The sequence below is a fragment of the Ochlerotatus camptorhynchus genome, unplaced genomic scaffold (genome assembly GCF_037179485.1).
Source record: "Ochlerotatus camptorhynchus isolate MF236.1 unplaced genomic scaffold, CSIRO-AGI_Acam_v1.1 ptg000503l, whole genome shotgun sequence".
NCBI lineage: Eukaryota > Metazoa > Arthropoda > Insecta > Diptera > Culicidae > Ochlerotatus > Ochlerotatus camptorhynchus.
The window spans coordinates 3670209-3688602 of NW_027040988.1; the positions used below are offsets into that span (position 1 = coordinate 3670209).

Here is an 18394-nt window from a genome sequence, read left to right on the forward strand (position 1 = left end):
ATGCGGATGGAAGGATACATACTTGTCAATTTTCCATTTCCCGCACAAGAATTTTGGTTGATAAATTGTATTACGGATAGATTGTGACTACTATATCGATGATCCCCCTGCGAAGGAAAAGCTATGATTTTCCAAGAAGGGCCTCCCTTAGTAAAGGCACAGCTATAAACCTAAACTTTGCAGGAGGCGGCTGAGATCGATTCCCGGTCCGGTCTAGGAATTTGTCAGGTTGGAAATCATTTCTCGACTTCCCAGGGCATAAAGTGTGATTGTACTTGCCACACAATACCTACTAATGCAAAAATGGTACAAGCTTAGAAAGCTCTCAATTAACAACTGAGGAAATGCTCAAAGACACTAAGTTGTGAGTCGGCTTAAAGTACCAGTGGGGACGTTATGAAGCAAAAAAAAAATATATGATAGCAATATTGCTACAGTATTGATTGCTGTCATTAAAATTGGGATCGATGAGAGAAACCAAATTTAATTTAATTACAATAAAACCGGGATGGGATGGGTGTGGACGGAAAAAGAAATAATTACCGCGCCGATTTTCCCATTATCGATAAATGATTGATACTTGGATCTTCGCTCTTCCTATCGTTGATTGGTTCGTTGATGGCAAAGTTTTACGGATCGGTTTTAATTATGCTGTGACCGGGAGCTTATTCCGAAGTTGGAAGATAGATTGATTTTCAACATTTATAAACCAAAAGGCAACTGAATCCACCGATTCCGTTTTCACAGCATGGCCAGACCACCCCCTTCCAAGCGTTGATATGTGTGCAACAAACGGCGAAACGAATAACACCGACGACGACGACGATGACTTCACCAAACAACCATGAGTTTTTACAGCAGTAAATGAAATTTTACAATGTAATAAACAGTCTTGTACACTTACCTTACTGGACGAGGATCGGTTCTTGACGGCAGCCGCCGCAGTGACATGCGAGTGCGATTTGGTCTCGGTCTGCGTAGTACCCTGCACCGGGGCGACGGCATTGGTGACATGATCGGCCGGTTGCGACTCCGGAACAGTCTGCAGCAGAATTCTCATTGTGGCCGACATCGTACTGCTGCTGCTGTTGGTGTTGTTTTTGCTAATACCACTACTACCGCTGACCACTGCTACTGCTGGTATGGGTGGTACTGCCGCTATTTTGACGTCCTTCACTTTGACCTGCTATGCGGTCTATTCCTATATAGAGAATTCCTAGAACACACAAAACCCCCTTCAGTAACCTACTGCAAGGGACACAAATCACCTGAACAACAATTTAGAAATGCGGAGACGTTTCTCTTCCTGCTTCCGCTTTGCTCACTTTGCTTTGCTTCCGGTGAGGATTTTTCCTTCGCAATTCAAGCACAAACACACCCGCAGGTCACGGCTTCGTGGCACGGAAATCACTTGCTTGGTTTGTTGGCCCCTTTTGCTCTCACTCACTCACTGGATGAGGTCACACTACACGTCTGATCTCAATCGCACTTTCCCCACAGAGGAACTCCTCCTTAAATACGGGCAATTTCAACACACGATTTGGTGTTCAAGTTTTGATCGATACACCAGCTTGGAGTCACTTCTACTTGACGGTTGCATTTCCGGAGTATTTTGTTTGTTTGTCTTGAAGGAGTTCCGTCGTTCGAGGAGTAGGATTCAATCAAGGCTCTTCTCGCGCTGGCGTCACACTCAATCGAGGAGGCAGGTGAGTGTTATTCACGCTGTCGGGAGTATTCATTCGCAAGGGCTGGACTGCTGCTGCTGCTGCTGCCGGGATTTGTTGAGTTGGTTTATAAGTCTGTAATGAAACGGGTGGAAAAGAGTAGATATTGGTATTAGTGTTCGAGGATGAAGCACGAGGACGGGATGATTGGTAGGGTTGGGAAATCAACGAAACCCAGTTGAAAGGTAGGTTTATGTGCGTTGATGGTGATTGACTTATGATTGTAAATATGACTTATAACTAAAATCAGCGGTTTTCCAACTTTAGTTGATTGTGGTCAACTGTGGTAAACTCGCAACCTACCATGATTATTAGGCCTAGACTTTTATAACTCCAAAAAACGTACAGGACGCATCATGAACGGATATTCCCAACATACCCATAAACCTGATGGTGAGATCTGACCCTTCTTGTTTAATTAAATTCCGACTAAATTACCTCAAGTCCGCATGCAGGGAAGAGCAGTAAAGTAATTTCTGAATTATATGTGTGTCTATGTCTGAATTTCAATGCGATAGAGTTGGAACATGCCCGGGTGTTACCAATGCAAGATTTCGGCGCTCTAAATGGCCGCTAATGATCATATACCGTATGCGTGATAATGTTTGCACCATTGAGCATTGTCAAAATTAAAAAAAAATATCAAAAATTTCGTTTTCGAGTTTTTTTTTATTTATTCAAAGGGGGGATGTTTCTCAGAGTCTTAAACTATGTTAATCATCGATCGAGTTTCCACTTGCTGCAATTACGGCCTCCACACGCTTCCGGAACGCACGGCAGGTTCTAATAATGTAGTCTGGATCCATTTCTCTCCAGGTACGGATAAATGTTTGTTTGAGGCTTGCTCTACTCGGGTGGCGTTTAGAACAGGCCTTAGCCTTCATGACGCGCCATATTGAGTAATCCAGCGGATTAAGCTCGGGACTGGATGACGGCCACATATCCTTCGCCCAGAACGGAAGATGTTCCTGCAACCACTTCTGAGTGCGGTTCGAGGTGAAAAAGGGAGCCCCATCTTGTTGAAATACAACATTTGGCTTCGGACCGTACTGTTCTTTGATCCACGGAAGAACATACTCACTTAAAATCCCGATGTAGACCTCCGTGTTGACCTTGTCGCCTTTTGGAATGAACACCGGGTCCATTTTTTTGCCATCGCCAATCCATACACCATAATGCTAGCAGATACACGTTCTTGTGCTCGTCGACCACGTCTTTTACCGGAAGGGAACTAATATACCGGTCGGTTCTGGAATTTGATACGGGATCGACGGTAAACATGCTCTCGTCGGTGAACAGGATTACCGGATTTTTCCGCTTAAGGAAGTTCAAGATTTTCTTGCATCGTTCAACTCGTAGCTCCCGGATGCGGTTGGTAATCATGTGAGTTTTTTTTCCGTGCCCTCGACTTCGCCCCGCAATCTTCCTTTACGATCTTCCGTGCCGTAAAGTCACTGATCCCGTGTTCCTTTGCCATTTTCCTTATTGAACGCACTGGATTCACACGAATCTTCCTTTTGATAGCAGCGATAACCCTCGGAACCCGAGCTGACCTCGGACGACCTGTGGCCACCTTCGCAGGTAGTTGTCCTTTCTTTTCTCGGTCTAAAACCCTTTTGACGGTCCACCGGGGCACTCGCACGGCGATTCAAATGTCTTTTTGCGACATTTGCGCGTGGGACAAATCACAAATCTGGATCAACAATAGAAAAGGGCCCATCAGCATTTGTAAACAAACCGTTCCAAAGCCCATTCCTCACAAATCGAAGGCTGCTCACACAAACCAACACCATCATCATCGTGTAGGTAGAAGTTTCCCCTATCCGATGATGGTGTTGGTTTGTGTGAGTGACCTTCGCTTTGTGAGGAAAGGGCTTTGGAACGGTTTGTTTACAAATGCTGATGGGCCCTTTTCTATTGTTGATCCAGAAATACGCTGCCACTTCGTCATGGTGCAACTGTCAAACTAAGTAAATCATTTTCTTTTATACACAGCCTACTACGGTATGAGCTATAGGTTACGTGCATGCAAAGAAAACCAAGGTATTGTATGCACAGGTGAAACGGGAACCTTATTTGTACGATGGTGCAATCTTATATCACGCATACGGTAGAGCAGTTCCACGCCTAATGAAGCATCGATCAGACTCGAGCTTCTTCGATTTGCATGAAACTTTCCATAAATGTTTGCTATGGGCAATCATTAACATTTCTCGATGAACATTTCAAATGGTCCTACTGCTTTGATCGATTCTCTCCATCGATTTTCTCTTTTCATAACCACTGCTATGCGAACAGATTTCGCGCTAATTCTACCACATAGTTTGATAAAGGAGATTCTATGCTTGTGATGATGCTTGCGTGGTGGTACTTGAACTCGTAATCCTTACTGCATTTTCTGCTGTGATCGAATTTGTCGTTCCTTCATGAAACACTCGTTTGGCATCGTTGAACCTAGAGAAAGGAATGACTCACGCGTATTATTTTATGCTCATTTTACTTTCATCAGGACTTGCACTCGTACTCCATATGTACTCAAATAGGTCAATTAATATTGGAATTAATTAACAACTTTTTTCTTCGTTTTTCAATGAACCGTCTGTGAAAGCTTGAAATTGTAAACAAACGATCTCAAAAGTCAAAACTGCAGGGTTGCCAAACTGATGGGATACTGAGATTGAAAACTTGATTGTCATACTTCGGCACGTTCGGCACAACGCTTGGCACAGATTGAGATGTGCAGAGTTGAACACCCCTTACTTACCTTACCAATCAGGCTAAGGCCTTGTTGTCCTCTGCTGTCCGAAGAAGTCGTCTCCACTCTACTCGATTCATGGCCACAGTTCGCCAGCCTCGTAGTCTGCGAAGGGTCCACAGGCCACCTTCTACTTGGTCGATCCACCTTGCCCGCTGCGCGCCTCTTCTTCTTGTTCCTGTTGGGTCGCTTTCTAGAACCATTTCTCCCAGCAGCTGGTGCAATTCGTGGTTCATTCGCCTCCTCCACGTTCCGTCATCCATCTGCACTCCACCGTAGATGGTACGCAACACCTTCCGTTCAAAAACACCAAGGGCGCGTTGGTCCTCCACGAGCATAGTCCAGGTCTCGTGGCCGTAAAGGACCACCGGTCTAATCAGCGTCTTGTAGACAGTCAACTTCGTGCGGCGGCGAATTTTATTCGACCGGAGCGTCCTCCGAAGTCCAAAGTAGGCACGATTCCCTGCCATAATGCGTCTTTGAATTTCTCTGCTGGTATCATTTTCGGCGGTCACCAGTGAGCCCAAATACACGAACTCATCGACCACCTCGATTTCGTCACCGTCAATCTGAACTCGGGGTGGGAGGCTAACATTGCCTTCCCTAGAACCTCTTCCTTTCATGTATTTTGTCTTTGATGCGTTGATGGCAAGTCCAATCCGTCTAGCTTCAGCCTTCAGTCTAATGTACGTTTCTGCCATCATCTCAAAGTTCCGTGCCATAATGTCAATGTCATCGGCGAAGCCAAGGAGCTGGATGGACTTCCTGAATATCGTGCCACTCGTGTCTACCCCAGCTCTTCTGATCACACCTTCTAACGCGATGTTGAACAGCAGACACGAAAGTCCATCACCCTGCAGTAACCCCCTTCGAGATTCAAAGGGACTCGAGAGTGTCCCCGATACTCGAACAACGCACATCACTCGATCCATCGTCGCCTTGACTAATCGCGTCAGTTTATCCGGAAGTCCGTACTCGTACATAATCTGCCATAGCTGATCTCGATCGATTGTGTCGTATGCGGATTTGAAATCGATGAACAAATGATGTGTGGGCACGTTGTATTCGCGGCATTTCTGCAGAACCTGCCGAATCGCGAAAATTTGGTCCGTGGTAGCGCGGGCACCCATGAATCCCGCCTGGTATTGCCCCACGAACTCTCTTGCATATGGTGACAGACGGCGACATAGAATTTGGGAGAGTACCTTGTAGGCGGCGCTCAGCAGTGTGATCGCACGGTAGTTGCAGCAATCAAACTTGTCGCCCTTTTTGTAGATTGGGCATACAACACCTTCCATCCACTCCTCCGGTAATATCTCCTCCTCCCAAATCTTGGCAATTACCCAGTGCAGCGCTCTAGCCAGTGCTTCACCACCGTATTTTAATAGCTCACTTGGTAGTTGTTCTACACCAGTTGCTTTGTTGTTCTTCAGCCGACCGATCTCCTCCTCAACTTCTTGAAGATCAGGGGCCGGTAGCCTGTCGTCTTCTGCGCGTGCTCCAAGGTCTGTTGCCGTGCTATCTTCGTTTTCAACTGCTTCACCGTTGAGGTGCTCGTCATAGTACTGCTTCCACCTCTCAATCACCTCACACTCGTTCGTGAGAAGGTTACCGTCCAAGTCCTTGCACATATCGGCTTGCGGCACGTAGCCTTTGCGCGAACTATTTAGCTTCTCGTAGAACTTCCGTGTGTCGTTTACACGGTACAGATTTTCCATCGCCTCGCGATCTCGGTCTTCCTGCTGACGCTTCTTCGGAAAACCGAGTTTTGTCTGTTCCGCGCTTGTCTGTATCGCTCCACATTCAATCTCGTGCGGTGTTGCAGCATTCTCGCCCGTGCTGCATTCTTCTCCTCTACTAACAGTTTGCATTCGCCGTCAAACCAGTCATTTCTTCGGTCCGGGGTTGCAGTACCTAGTGCCGCTGCAGCATTACTACCTATGGCTGAACGGATGTCCCTCCAGCCATCTTCAAGAGAAGCTGCGCCAAGCTGCTCTTCCGTGGGTAGTGCAACTTCGAGCTGCTGCGCGTAGTCCTGGGCAACTCCGGCGTCCCGTAGTTGCTCAATGTTGGGTCGCGGCGTTCGACTTCGACGGGTGTTAGGAACCGTCGAGAGTTTTGAGCGCATGCATACTGCAACTAGGTAGTGGTCCGAATTTATGTTCGCGATGCGGTACGTGCGGACGTTGATAATGTCGGAGAAGAATTTCCCGTCGATTAGAACGTGATCGATTTGGTTTTCTGTGTGTTGGTCAGGTGATCTCCAGGTGGCTTTGTGGATATCCTTGTGGGGGGAAAAGGTACTTCGAACTACCATACCGCGGGAGGCTGCAAAGTTCACGCATCGTTGGCCGTTGTAGTTCGATACGGCATGCAGGCTGTTAGGCCCGATTGCCGGTCTATACATTGCCTCCCGTCCTACCTGAGCGTTCATGTCGCCGATGACGATTTTGACGTCCCGTTGCGAACAGCCGTCGTACACCTGCTCCAGCTGCGCATAGAACGCTTCTTTCTCGTCGTCGGGTCTCCCTTCTGGGCAGTGCACGTTGATGATGCTGTAGTCGAAGAAACGGCCCTTAATCCTCAACTTTCACATCCTCGCGTTGATCGGCTGCCAACCAATCACGCGTTGGCGCATCTTACCCAGCACTACAAAGCCGGTTCCCAGCTCGTTGGTGGTGCCACAGCTCTGGTAGAAAGTAGCCGCTCGATGCCTGCTTTTCCATACCTTTTGTCCCGTCCAGCAAAGTTCCTGCAGTGCTACGACTTCGAAATTGCGTGGTTGAAGTTCGTCATAGATTAATCTATCGCAACCCGGGAAGCCGAGCGATTTGCAGTTCCATGTTCCGAGTTTCCAATCGTAGTCCTTATTTCGTCGCGTAGGTCTGTGCCGATTGTTCCGATCCGTATTTCTTTCTTCAGTATTTGCAACTTTGTTTTTTTTTTCCAGGGCGGCTTGTTGGGCTCCCTGTCTCACCGGGGGACCATCGTGCACAGCTCTGTGTAGAGTCCCACGCTGACACTAGGACGGTGATCAGCCGCTCCTAACATGGAGAACAGACGCCGTTTTGAGCCGCACCTCCATGATGAACAGACGCTCGGATTTGGTGAAGCATTTCCTCTATCACCGTACTATGGTTACCGCGCCAGTGTTCGCGTCGCACCTCTTCACTTTGCTATTGCCGGACTGGCAACATTGCCCAGGCTACGCCACCCAGCTGTGTCCATGTTTCAGCTGAGTCTTTTGTTATCATATGACTCGAGGAGGCGTGAAGTACGAACTTGTGAGGACCAGGGCTAGGTATTCCGCTCCTTCCAGGTTGTCAACTCACCATTTTGTAGAACACCCCTTATCATATATATTAAATAGTCGTGCAGTCATAATTGTCAAGGCTCTGAGACTTGGAAGCATTTTAAGGATTATAACAAATTTCAGAACAATCGATAGAATCTTGCGGACAAACCCTGGATTTTTTAGTAAAATTTAAAAGGATTCAAAGTGTTGATTTCAAACGAATATTGAGGAGGACACATTACTTTCGAAGGAGAAGTTCTGAGCAGAATTCCAGAATTATTCTGACATGCATTCCTTAGAAATTGTTAGATAAATTTTGAGGGATTTTTGTGGAGAAGAATAAATTAAATTCTTATGTAATTTTAGAAGATTTCAAAAGAAGTTGAGAAACAAAAAATAAGGAAAATGCCTACGTGATTCTGAGGAGATTTGTATGGGAATCGTGAGGAAAATGACAGATGAATTTTATGAAGAATTATAAGAGAATTACGATGATAATTCAACGAGAAACATAGTTCTAAGGGTGTTCTGGCGATAATTTCAACCTAATGCGAAAAATTCATCACAGAGCTCCAACAAAATTGATTGCAAAAAATTGTTGATAATTAAAAAGAAAGTCTTTAAAATACTCCAAAGGGTTGCTAAATAAAATTTCGATAGATTTCTGGGCCCTTATTACCGATGTCATTTCACGGTGAAGTGATTCCCATTTGATTTACATGGCAATCACTTCACCTGGAGTGACAACTGGTCACTTCACTTCGTTTTCACCGTGTAGTGACACCCGTAAAAAGGGCCCTACTGTTTTGAAAAGAGTTAAAAGAAAATTTTGAAACGAATTCAAAGTCTCCGAATAGGTTCAAGGGAATTCTAAGAAAGATTACAATCAAATTCTTAGAAGGGGTTTCAAGGAAATTAAAAAAAAATCAACGGTTATTATTACGCGTAGTGTTTTCTGGTTAATTATAGAAGAATTCCATGATAACTCAGAGCAGGATTCCAAGTTGATTCTTGAATTCATATCACGTGAATACTAAATAACGAAAACTTAAAACCCCGGAATAGTTCATTTTTGGTTTTAACAAATATTTGTTTCCAAAGTCCAGTATCTTCAATATATTCTTTTAGGCCAATGCACTTTACACCTGAAATTGCAATTGAAAAATCAATTTATAATATTGCTGAGTGATTAAATTAAAAAAAAAGACGGGAGACTGACGAAAATTATGCAGCAAATAGAGCAAGACATTTATTTGGTAAATATTCACTCTGTTTTTAGGGTTTATTGTGAAATTCTGGTGTAAAAGTTGTTCCTATGGTATGGCTAATCTATTTTTCCCGTTTCTCTCGTCGAAATCCCGGATTTTTTTCCGGTGTTTCCGGTTCCATTTCAAATTCCCGGATATTTTCCGGTATTCCCGGTTCGCTGGCTGGTAGGTGCACAGATAAAAATTCTGAATTTTAATTGTGATGTAAACATTCATTCACGTAGTCGTAGACTTGTATTTCATTTCACGCAACCGAGCAACTTGCAAACAATGTTGTTTACAAAGATTGGCTTTTGTATACAATATTTGCTACATTGCCTGAAATGTGTCAGAACTTTACATGATATATAATGTAATCGTTTATGAGATGTGACGCTCCATTTATGTGCATCATATTGATCAGAAATTTACACTACTTTTTCGAACTGTGTGGATTCGGGATTCCATCGGTGTCATCTCCACTACAGCCAACCATGCTTTCCTCGTGACAACTTTCAGTGCATTTTCAGCCTTTGTCTTTTTGTGTGTTTTTTCATAATGAGTTCGTGAACTTTCTTTATGACCTCCATTATTTTTGTTCTACCTGCAGTTTTCGCTGTTCGTCTTGAGGTTTGCTACTGCTAGATGTCGGTGTGAACATTTGACTGCAGGGTGGCAAGTGAATTTTCATTTTGAAATTCCTGGTTTTCCTGGTCAATGATTTAAAAATTTCCTGGTTTTAAAAACGGTGTATTTAAAAAACAATTAAAAAAAATAGAGTGAATCCTTGTACCATCGTTCTTCACGCAATGCGGTATTTCACAAACCAAAATAGGTATTAAGGTTCATGTGAATGCCTGTGAAATCTTTATCTGATTATTTGCTGTAAAGAAGCTAGTAAGGAGCCGCGCTACTTCGTCGTATCATGGCACCTATTTCCGTTCTATGTGCTAAAACTATAATAGCAAAGCGTTTTCACTCATGTTTTTGCAAAAACATCTTTGCTTACAAGATTCATTACGATTGACACTGAAACATTTGCGATAACCCGTAAAATGAGCGATTTTAGGGGTGTATGACGAAGAAAAGCTGAGATTCGTCGGACTAGTGCGGAGCCCTATCTAATGTCTGAAATTTAGAGATCTACACGCTTAGTTTTTTCTACCGAGCTCGGCTGTGCAAATCTCGGCAAAATAAGTTTCACTGAGATCTCAGCAAAACTGACATTTGATTGCTGAGTCTCGGATAATGCTTAGCTGAATCTCAGTAAACAAATGAAATGTTTGCTGAGATCTCAGTAAAATATTTTTAACCGAGATTTGCACAGCCGAGCTCGGTAGAAAAAACTAACTGTGTATAAGCCCTTAAATTTTGAGATTTCTGTTTTTGAAACTGCGATTTTTTAACTTTATTATTGAGATTTTTAGCCAACGGGCTAGTTTATCTCAAGGTGAAATTGCGAACTGTGATATGAATGAGGACTTTTTAAACAAACCTTTGCTTCTAACAATTTTACGGATTTCCAGTTTGTTTAAATTTTCCACAAATTGCCAACGATTAAGGATCTTATTTAGTGCAATTACAACATGATTTTAAAATCAAATGATTAAAAGATTTCATAAACAACGCTGGTTTAATAACTCTTATTATTAAAAAGACTGACTGCTGAAGTTCATAGAAACTCCTTAAAGTTCGTAGAACTTCCCTGAGGCGTTAAGATCTTCCCTGAAGGGTTCATTGAAGTTTGTATTGCCTGAATTTCATGGGACTTACCCGAAGTTCGAAGGACTTTTTTTAAGATCTTAGGACTTCCTTGAAGTTCGGAGTTTTTTGAAATTCATAGGAATTTCTTAAATATCGTAGAAGTACGACGAATTCGTAGAAATTCTCAGAAGTTCGGAAGACTTCCTTCAAGCTCGAAGAACTTTCTCGAAGATCTGAGGACTTCCCTGAAGTTTGAAGGACTTAACTGAATATATGAGGAACCTAAATTTAGAAGAGCTTCCCTGAAGTTCATAAGGCTTTAAATATCGAAGGGTTTTCCGGGGGGCGACCCCGGCGTAGTGGTTAGCATCCATACCTCTCACGCCAAAGTCACGAGTTCAAATCTCACCCCCGGACAAGTCACGAATGACCCAAGAGCGTTAAAGTGACTGTAATAAAAAAAAGAAGGGTTTTCCAAAGGTTTGTGGGTATTTCCTTAATTTCTTGGAAATTCCCTGAAGTTTGGAGAGCTCCCATGAATTTCGTAGGACTACCTGTAGTTCAATCGACTTCTCGGAACTTCTAGGAACTTTTTTGAGCTTTGAGAACTATGTTAAGTTCAGAGGACTTCCCAAGAGTATTGAAGACTTCTCTGAAGCTCGGAAAAAAATCCATAAGTGTCATAGGATTATCCTTAAGTTTTAACCCTCCGTTACTCGCACTGTTGTACTTTGTATAACACATATGAGTTTTCCGTTGCCATTTTGTTGCTGAGTTACCAATCGATCTGAAACCAACGAGTATTCCTCAAAAAACTTGTTTTGATCGAAACAAACTTAACTTCGATTACAGTAAACACCTAAAAATGCGGATAATAGAGAAAATGTAAATGGAAACCGCGTAAACTGTGACCATACTACGTGTGATTTGACTTAATTGATTACAACATGGATTATATCGAGATCCTGACCAGATAGAAAGTTACTGTCTCCGACAAAGTTGTTCAGGAGATCATAGCCTTGTCGCTGGCGGACAGTAGTTCAGAATTTTCTCACTACTTAGCGCTAGTATACTTGTGAAATTCTCGTATGTGATATAGCTCGAGATCCTGACCAGATAGAAAGTTATTGTCTTTCACAAAGTTTTTCAGGAGGTCAAAGCCTATTGCTTAGTGCTCAATAGTTCAGAATTTGCTCATTACGCGACGCTAGTATACTCGTAAAATTCTCATATAAAATATCTCAAGTTCCCAACCAGGTAGAAAGGTACTGTCTTCGGCATAGTTGTTCAGGAGGTCAAGGCTTTTTCGCAGGTGGATAGTAGTTCAGAGTTTTCTCACTTTTCGGCGCTACTATAGATGTGAAACTCTTCCATATAAAATATCTCTAGATCCTGACCAGATAGAAAGTAAATGTATTCGGCAAAGTTTTTCAGGAAGTCAAGATCTTTTTGTTGGGTAACAATAGCTCAGAATTTTCTCACTATGCGGTGCTAGTATATACGGGCTTTTCTCGCATATTCAATAACTCGAGATCTTGATCAGCTAGAAAGTTGCTGTCTTCGGCAAAGTTGTTTAGGGGGTCAAGACTTTTTGGCTGGTAAACAGTAGTTAAGAATTTTCTCACCACGTGGCGTTAGTTTACATGTGTACTTCTCGCATATGCTATATCTCGAGATCCTGACCAGATAGAAAGTTACTGTCTACGACAAAGTTGTTCAGGTGGTCAAGGTCTTTCGGCTGGTGGACACTAGTTCAGAATTTTTTTCACTTCATGGTGCTAGTATACATGTGAAATTCTCGCATATAAAATATCTGAAGTTCTTGACCAGATAGAAAATTACTGTCGTCGGCAAAGTTGTTCAGGATATCACAATTTTTTTGCTCGTGGATAGTTGTTCAAAATTTTGTCACTACGTAGTGCTAGTTGTGTGTGTGTGTGTGTGTGTGTACAATCTAACCCCCACTGTCTGGCAGTGTTATTATGGAAGAAAACTGCTTTTTATTACCCTTAAATTAAAGCAGGTTTAGTCCGGGAGTTAGAAGGTGTTAGCTCTATTGCAGCTCCAGTGACCCATTTCAGAATGCCTGGTAATTCACGACCACTCCGAGGTCACTTTTACTTACAATAAGCCCCGCATGTTCACTCTACCTTTATCAAATGGATAATGGTATCATAAACACACTTCCAGATTCAAAAAATATTATTTCCAAATCTGGCACGTATATAGTTTTGAAATTTGTTCAACTGTATTAAATCGATTTGAATGGACATTTCTTATCAATTTTGTTTCGAATACCTCTTGATTCATCTGCTGGCAGCACTTACTGGCCCTTACCGGCGACCAACTCATGTGCCCGCAAATGCAACAACGCCTAAATCTTAAAGCTCTCCGAACGTCCCCTCGAAAATGCAATCGAGATATGTATAAGAACAATCTTCAACTGGAACGTACTCACCAAATCAATACATCCGGGAGCAAATTCCCGATGCTTATTTTTCTCTCGCAAACCCGTCGTCGTCGAACGGCAAAAAAGGGAGCTCGGTGAGCAATTTTGTGACATGGAATTTTCACTGAACATAAACCGCGAATTCACGATTTTCACCACACCCAACTGCGAAACACGTTCAGAAGCACAATTTCGATCAATTTCTTTCGAAAACACAACAAAAAAAGCTATAAGTGAGCCAACATCAACACCGATTGTGCCGAGCTCTTTCACGCACCTTGCAGCGCGTAAATAAACTGAAATTAAAAATTATCACTCGCGATGCCACTAATTTCTGGTCCGGGAGAAAATCAAACAACGCAGATCGCGACATCTCTTCTGATGCTTGCAAACATGTTGAATCACGTTTTCTTTCTCTATTCTAAAACTTCCCGGAAAGCGAGAAAACTACCAATCCCACACGTATAAACGTCCGGGAGGCAGAGCGCCAAACTTAAAACACAACCGTATCCAAAGGCGTTCGAAACTGCACCCGCACTTTAGGTGAATCATCTTGCCGCAAAAAAGCCATGCAGGAGACGGACTCTTCATCGCCTTTAATTGGTTTAGCGCATTGGTCACAGGCGGAAGTCATGCTGACTCAGTTTCCAAAAGTGATTTAGAAACAGCGGTGGAGATGCTCTAATACGCAAAGAGGAATTGGATTCTCAAGATCGCCCAATGCTAGACAGTATACACTACAATATGTCTGATTGGATAACTTTTTCACTGTTTTCACAACACAAAATATGCTCTAATTAGACGATTATCGCAACGAACTGCACTTTCCACTAACAACCAGTACAATATTGCAGGTATACCGAACGGAAAAAAACGAATAACGATAGCCCGTGTGATAAAAAAATCGACAAATTTAGCAGCGCACAATCACGACGATGTGAATAACAACAACTCAGATATCTCTCCTTGTCACTACGTAGTGCTAGTTGAATGTGAAATTCTCGCCTGTGATATATCTCGAGATCCTGACCAGATAGAAAGTTACTGTCTTGAAAAAAGTTGTTCAGGAGGTTAAAACCTAGAGTGTGAGAAAAATCTGAACTAATGTTCACCAGCCAAAAGACCTTGACCTCTTGAACAACTTTGTTGTAGACAGTAACTTTCTATCTGATTAGGATCTCGAGATATAGCATATGCGAGAAGTGCACATTTTGAAAATTTTGAACTATTGTGCACCAATAAATAGGCTTTGATCTCATCAACAACTTTGTCGACGACAGTAACTTTCTATCTGGTCATGATCTCGAGATATATCACATGCGATAATTTCACAAATATTCTAGCGCTACGTAGTGAGAAAATTCCGAATTACTCTCCACCAGCGAAAAGATTATGATCTCTAAAACAACTTTGCCTAAGACAGTAACTTTTTATCTGGTCAGGATCTCGAGATTTTCCATGTTGTAATCAATTAAGTCAAATCCCACGTAGTACGGACACCGTTTACGCGGTTTCCATTCACATTTTCTCTATTATCCGCATTTTTGGGGGTTAACTATGATAAAAGTTTAGCTTGTTTAGTTCATAACAAGTTTTTCAATGAATACCCGTTGGTTTCATATCGATTGGTAGCTCAGCTGCAAAATGGAAATGAAAACTCACACTGTTGTACAAAGTACAACGCGCGAGTACTCGTGTTACAAATGTTGGCGCGAGTAACGGAGGGTTAAGCAATGCCTAAATGTCGTAGAAGTTACATTAAATATGTAGAAAATTCTGTAAAATTCGTAGTTATTCCCCAAAGATTAAAGGACTTCCCTGGAGTTCGTAAGACTTCTCTGAAATTTATAGAACTTCTCTGAAGGTTCGGAGAGATTTCCTGACCGTCGTAGTTCACCACAGTAGTTCACAGGATTTTCCTGAAACTTGTAAGACTTTCCCGAATTTTGTAGAACTTGCATGAAGTTCGAAGGCCTTATCTGAAGTTTTTAGAAATAGAACTTAATAGGTACTTCAAAGTAGTTACGCGTCTGCACTGCTTAAGTCTGCTATCAATTAAGCACAAATCATACATGCAATTGATTCGAGAAAAAAATTAAATTAAAAATAAATACAAAATATATTTACTAAATTCTCAGGGTAAATTTTGTTCATCAATGGTTAGCTGTGTGAAAGATTTAGCTTGAACAAAATGGTTATTTTTGATCTGATTATAAAAAGAAACTTTGGCATACATAAAATTTACAACCTATTTAAATTATACAAACAAGATTATTTTCCTGGTGGACTTATGAAATTCCTGGTTTTTCCAGGTGAAAATAAATTCCCGACTTTTCCCGGTTTTCCTGGTTCACTTGCCACCCTGTGACTGAAAACCAGAGCTAGCAGCTCTCGTTAGAGTCCTTGCTGCTCTCCTTCGGGCATGCTTCAACTAGAACTCAATGCTGCCACCTGGTTCGAAACTGGTGAACTCTATAACTTCCTGCGTCTTGCTTCAGCATTCAATATCCAGCGTATTGCCGTCATCATGCATTATTTTTCTCTTTACCTGTGTGGTTTATGAACATCCTCTAGTAACAAGTTATTACCTTCAAATGTTTCGAATCATACTCAAAAATGTAATTTCAGTAAACAGATTTTATGACAATTTTTTTTAGGGGCGTATGACCCATGGTGTTTTATAAAAAAAAAGTGTGATGGTAGGTTTTAATTTAAATGTCGTTAAAATAATTCATAGACTATATCAAAGTGCTCCAGAAAAAAAATAGTTGAATGTGAAATAATTCGGGAGGGTTAAGTTCGTAACACTTTTTTTTTGGAATTTTTACCCAATATTACAAAACAAAATTTAACATGTATATTTCCTATAACAACTTTAGTTTTCCTCTACAACTTTATCTCAGACGTCAAACTTGGGTGGATCAAAGCACATGTGTGAGTGCAGCCAAATTTCTTCAGGTTGAAGCCTACAGAACTAGCCAAACATACCCAATAGCCAAACATTCGCTCGGCAATTGGTATACAAAAAGTTGTCATAAATATGCTTTTGCTATTGGATGTGTAACAGGTTAAAACTTTGCGCCTAGCAGACCATGCCACTGTGTCTGGTTTCATATTTGTATTGCTGAAGAATATCGTAATCTTATTTCTCAGAGACGTAAATCTACGTTCGTAGCGAGGGCGCTTGAATCGGGATTGTGAGTTAATTAGAAAACATGCATCTGTTTACTATAATGATTGTTGATCTACCGTCCTCTCAGCTTCAGCATCTCGTCCCACACGTTTTAGAAAATGAGTTTCACGGTCAACACATAAGACTTCTATAAGCCGCAACGCAGGTAGAAGTCAGGTCAACGAAAACACGAACGCGTGTGTTAATGTTTCCAGCTCTCATATTAGAGAGGCCAAAATGGCCTAGCGAACGAATGGATAATGATGATCTGAACGAAACGTGTACGGTGCATTGCAAATCATAAACCATCAATATCATCATCATCATCATTATGGAAACCGATCTGAAGTCAAGGCAAACTGTGAAAATCCGTTACCCTGCAGGTTATGATTTTGCAAAGGTCAAAACGCACCACAATCGGTGCAATTACCATAGCAGATTCCGATCATGGAGGGTAGTAGTTGCCGACCAGAATTTCACGGTCAACACGCGGCATGGAGAGTGGTCGTGGTTCTCGCGGAAGGAAATTATAACACGTTACTGGTTGTTCACTGAACCGTGACTCCGCTTTCGCTCAAGCGGTCATCAGAAAGGCAACTGCACAGTGGTTCAGAATAGGAATTTGGCAGGAAAGATGCGTGTGTCTTCGCCACAGGTGTTCCTTACAGTTAAAGCCCTCATTTCGGTGTCCATTAATACTAGGGTGGTTCTAATTATCACTGAAAAAATAAAACTTTTCTATTTGCAGAAATAAAGGTAATTCTTCTGAAAAGTTGTAGTTCAGCAAATTTCAAGCAACTTTGGTAGCAAACACTTTGTTGTATCTCTTGAATTGACCGATTTAGAGCAATTTTTCTCAATTGATTTAGTGTGTCTCTACAAAAAACAGTTATTTTGTTCTACATTTTTTTATTTAAAATTACTCATCACAGCTGCCTTGAGATAACTTTTAGAACTTTTGAAGACGCAATTTTGGTGGTTTTTTGATCAAGTTAGTAACCGTTTTCTCATGAAAATACGCCCTTTTCAAATGTTATTATCTCTGGTTGAGGCAAACATAAAAAAAAAAATCATTCGATGACATTTGTAACGGCGTCTACTATTCTACATAACATCAATAAATTAGAGACACGTTATATTTTTAACTACTTTAAAATAAATTTGACTTAGTTCATATTTAAAAATATAATTGAGTGGTGCCGGTGGTGTAGTGGTAAGCGTGATTTCCTCTCACTCCAGCAGGCCTATCCCAGTCGGCGCCGCCGGGATGTTCTGAGGCATAACATCTCTGATCACGCCTTCCTTCGGAAGGGAAGTAAAGCCGTTGGTCCCTGGTTCATGAGTTGATGGGTCGAAGTGTAGGGTCCTGCCTCCCTGGCGTCGGTAGTATTGGTGCTCAGCACGGAAAACAAGATCGATGGAAAATAAATCAAGGAAAAAAGAAACATAATTGGGAATAACTTCTAAGATACATACAATGTTTTTATAATAAAACATGCGTCTCATAAATGTAAGAAAGACTCTCATATAGATGACTTTCAACAGAAATTTGAGATGAAAGAGAGATAGTGCAAACAAACTAAATTTTACGGTACAACGTAAGTTAATTCTGAAAAATTACTTTAAAATGAAAACTTTAAGAGACAGTAAAAATATTTCCCAAGTTAATTTGATTAGAATTGACATAGCTACAATTTTACGTCCCAATACAAAAAAACAAATCACTTAATTTGAGGACCATCCTAATGACGACAGTACCAAAAGAAGGGGTTTTTGTTTAGCACAAAATCTTCACCGAAGACACCAAACGTATAAATATTAAAACAAAGGTAGGGGAAATGGATGTAATGTCGGCCTAAATGCCCCTAATTTGGGCCCATACATAAATTCATGCAATCGACTAAATTTTCAATAGCGACCAAAAATATCCATCAGTACCGTCCCAATGACGCGTTCAACTAGATAAAATTGATAAATAGTAGATTCTTAGCAATGGACCCGATCTTGGATCTAAAGGCCAACATTAGAGCCATTTGCCCTATTAGAAC

General features: G+C 41.7%; 1 protein-coding gene across 2 annotated transcripts in view; it reads right to left on the reverse strand.

The window, feature by feature from the left end:
• LOC135712708 (MAP/microtubule affinity-regulating kinase 3-like) overlaps positions 1 to 18394 on the reverse strand; it is a 384511-nt gene that overhangs the window by 263902 nt on the left and 102215 nt on the right. For both annotated transcript variants that reach the window (XM_065235715.1, XM_065235722.1), the window contains exon 2: positions 905 to 1799. The gene's annotated coding sequence lies outside the window, so the exon portion shown is untranslated. The remainder of the gene's footprint in view (positions 1 to 904; positions 1800 to 18394) is intronic.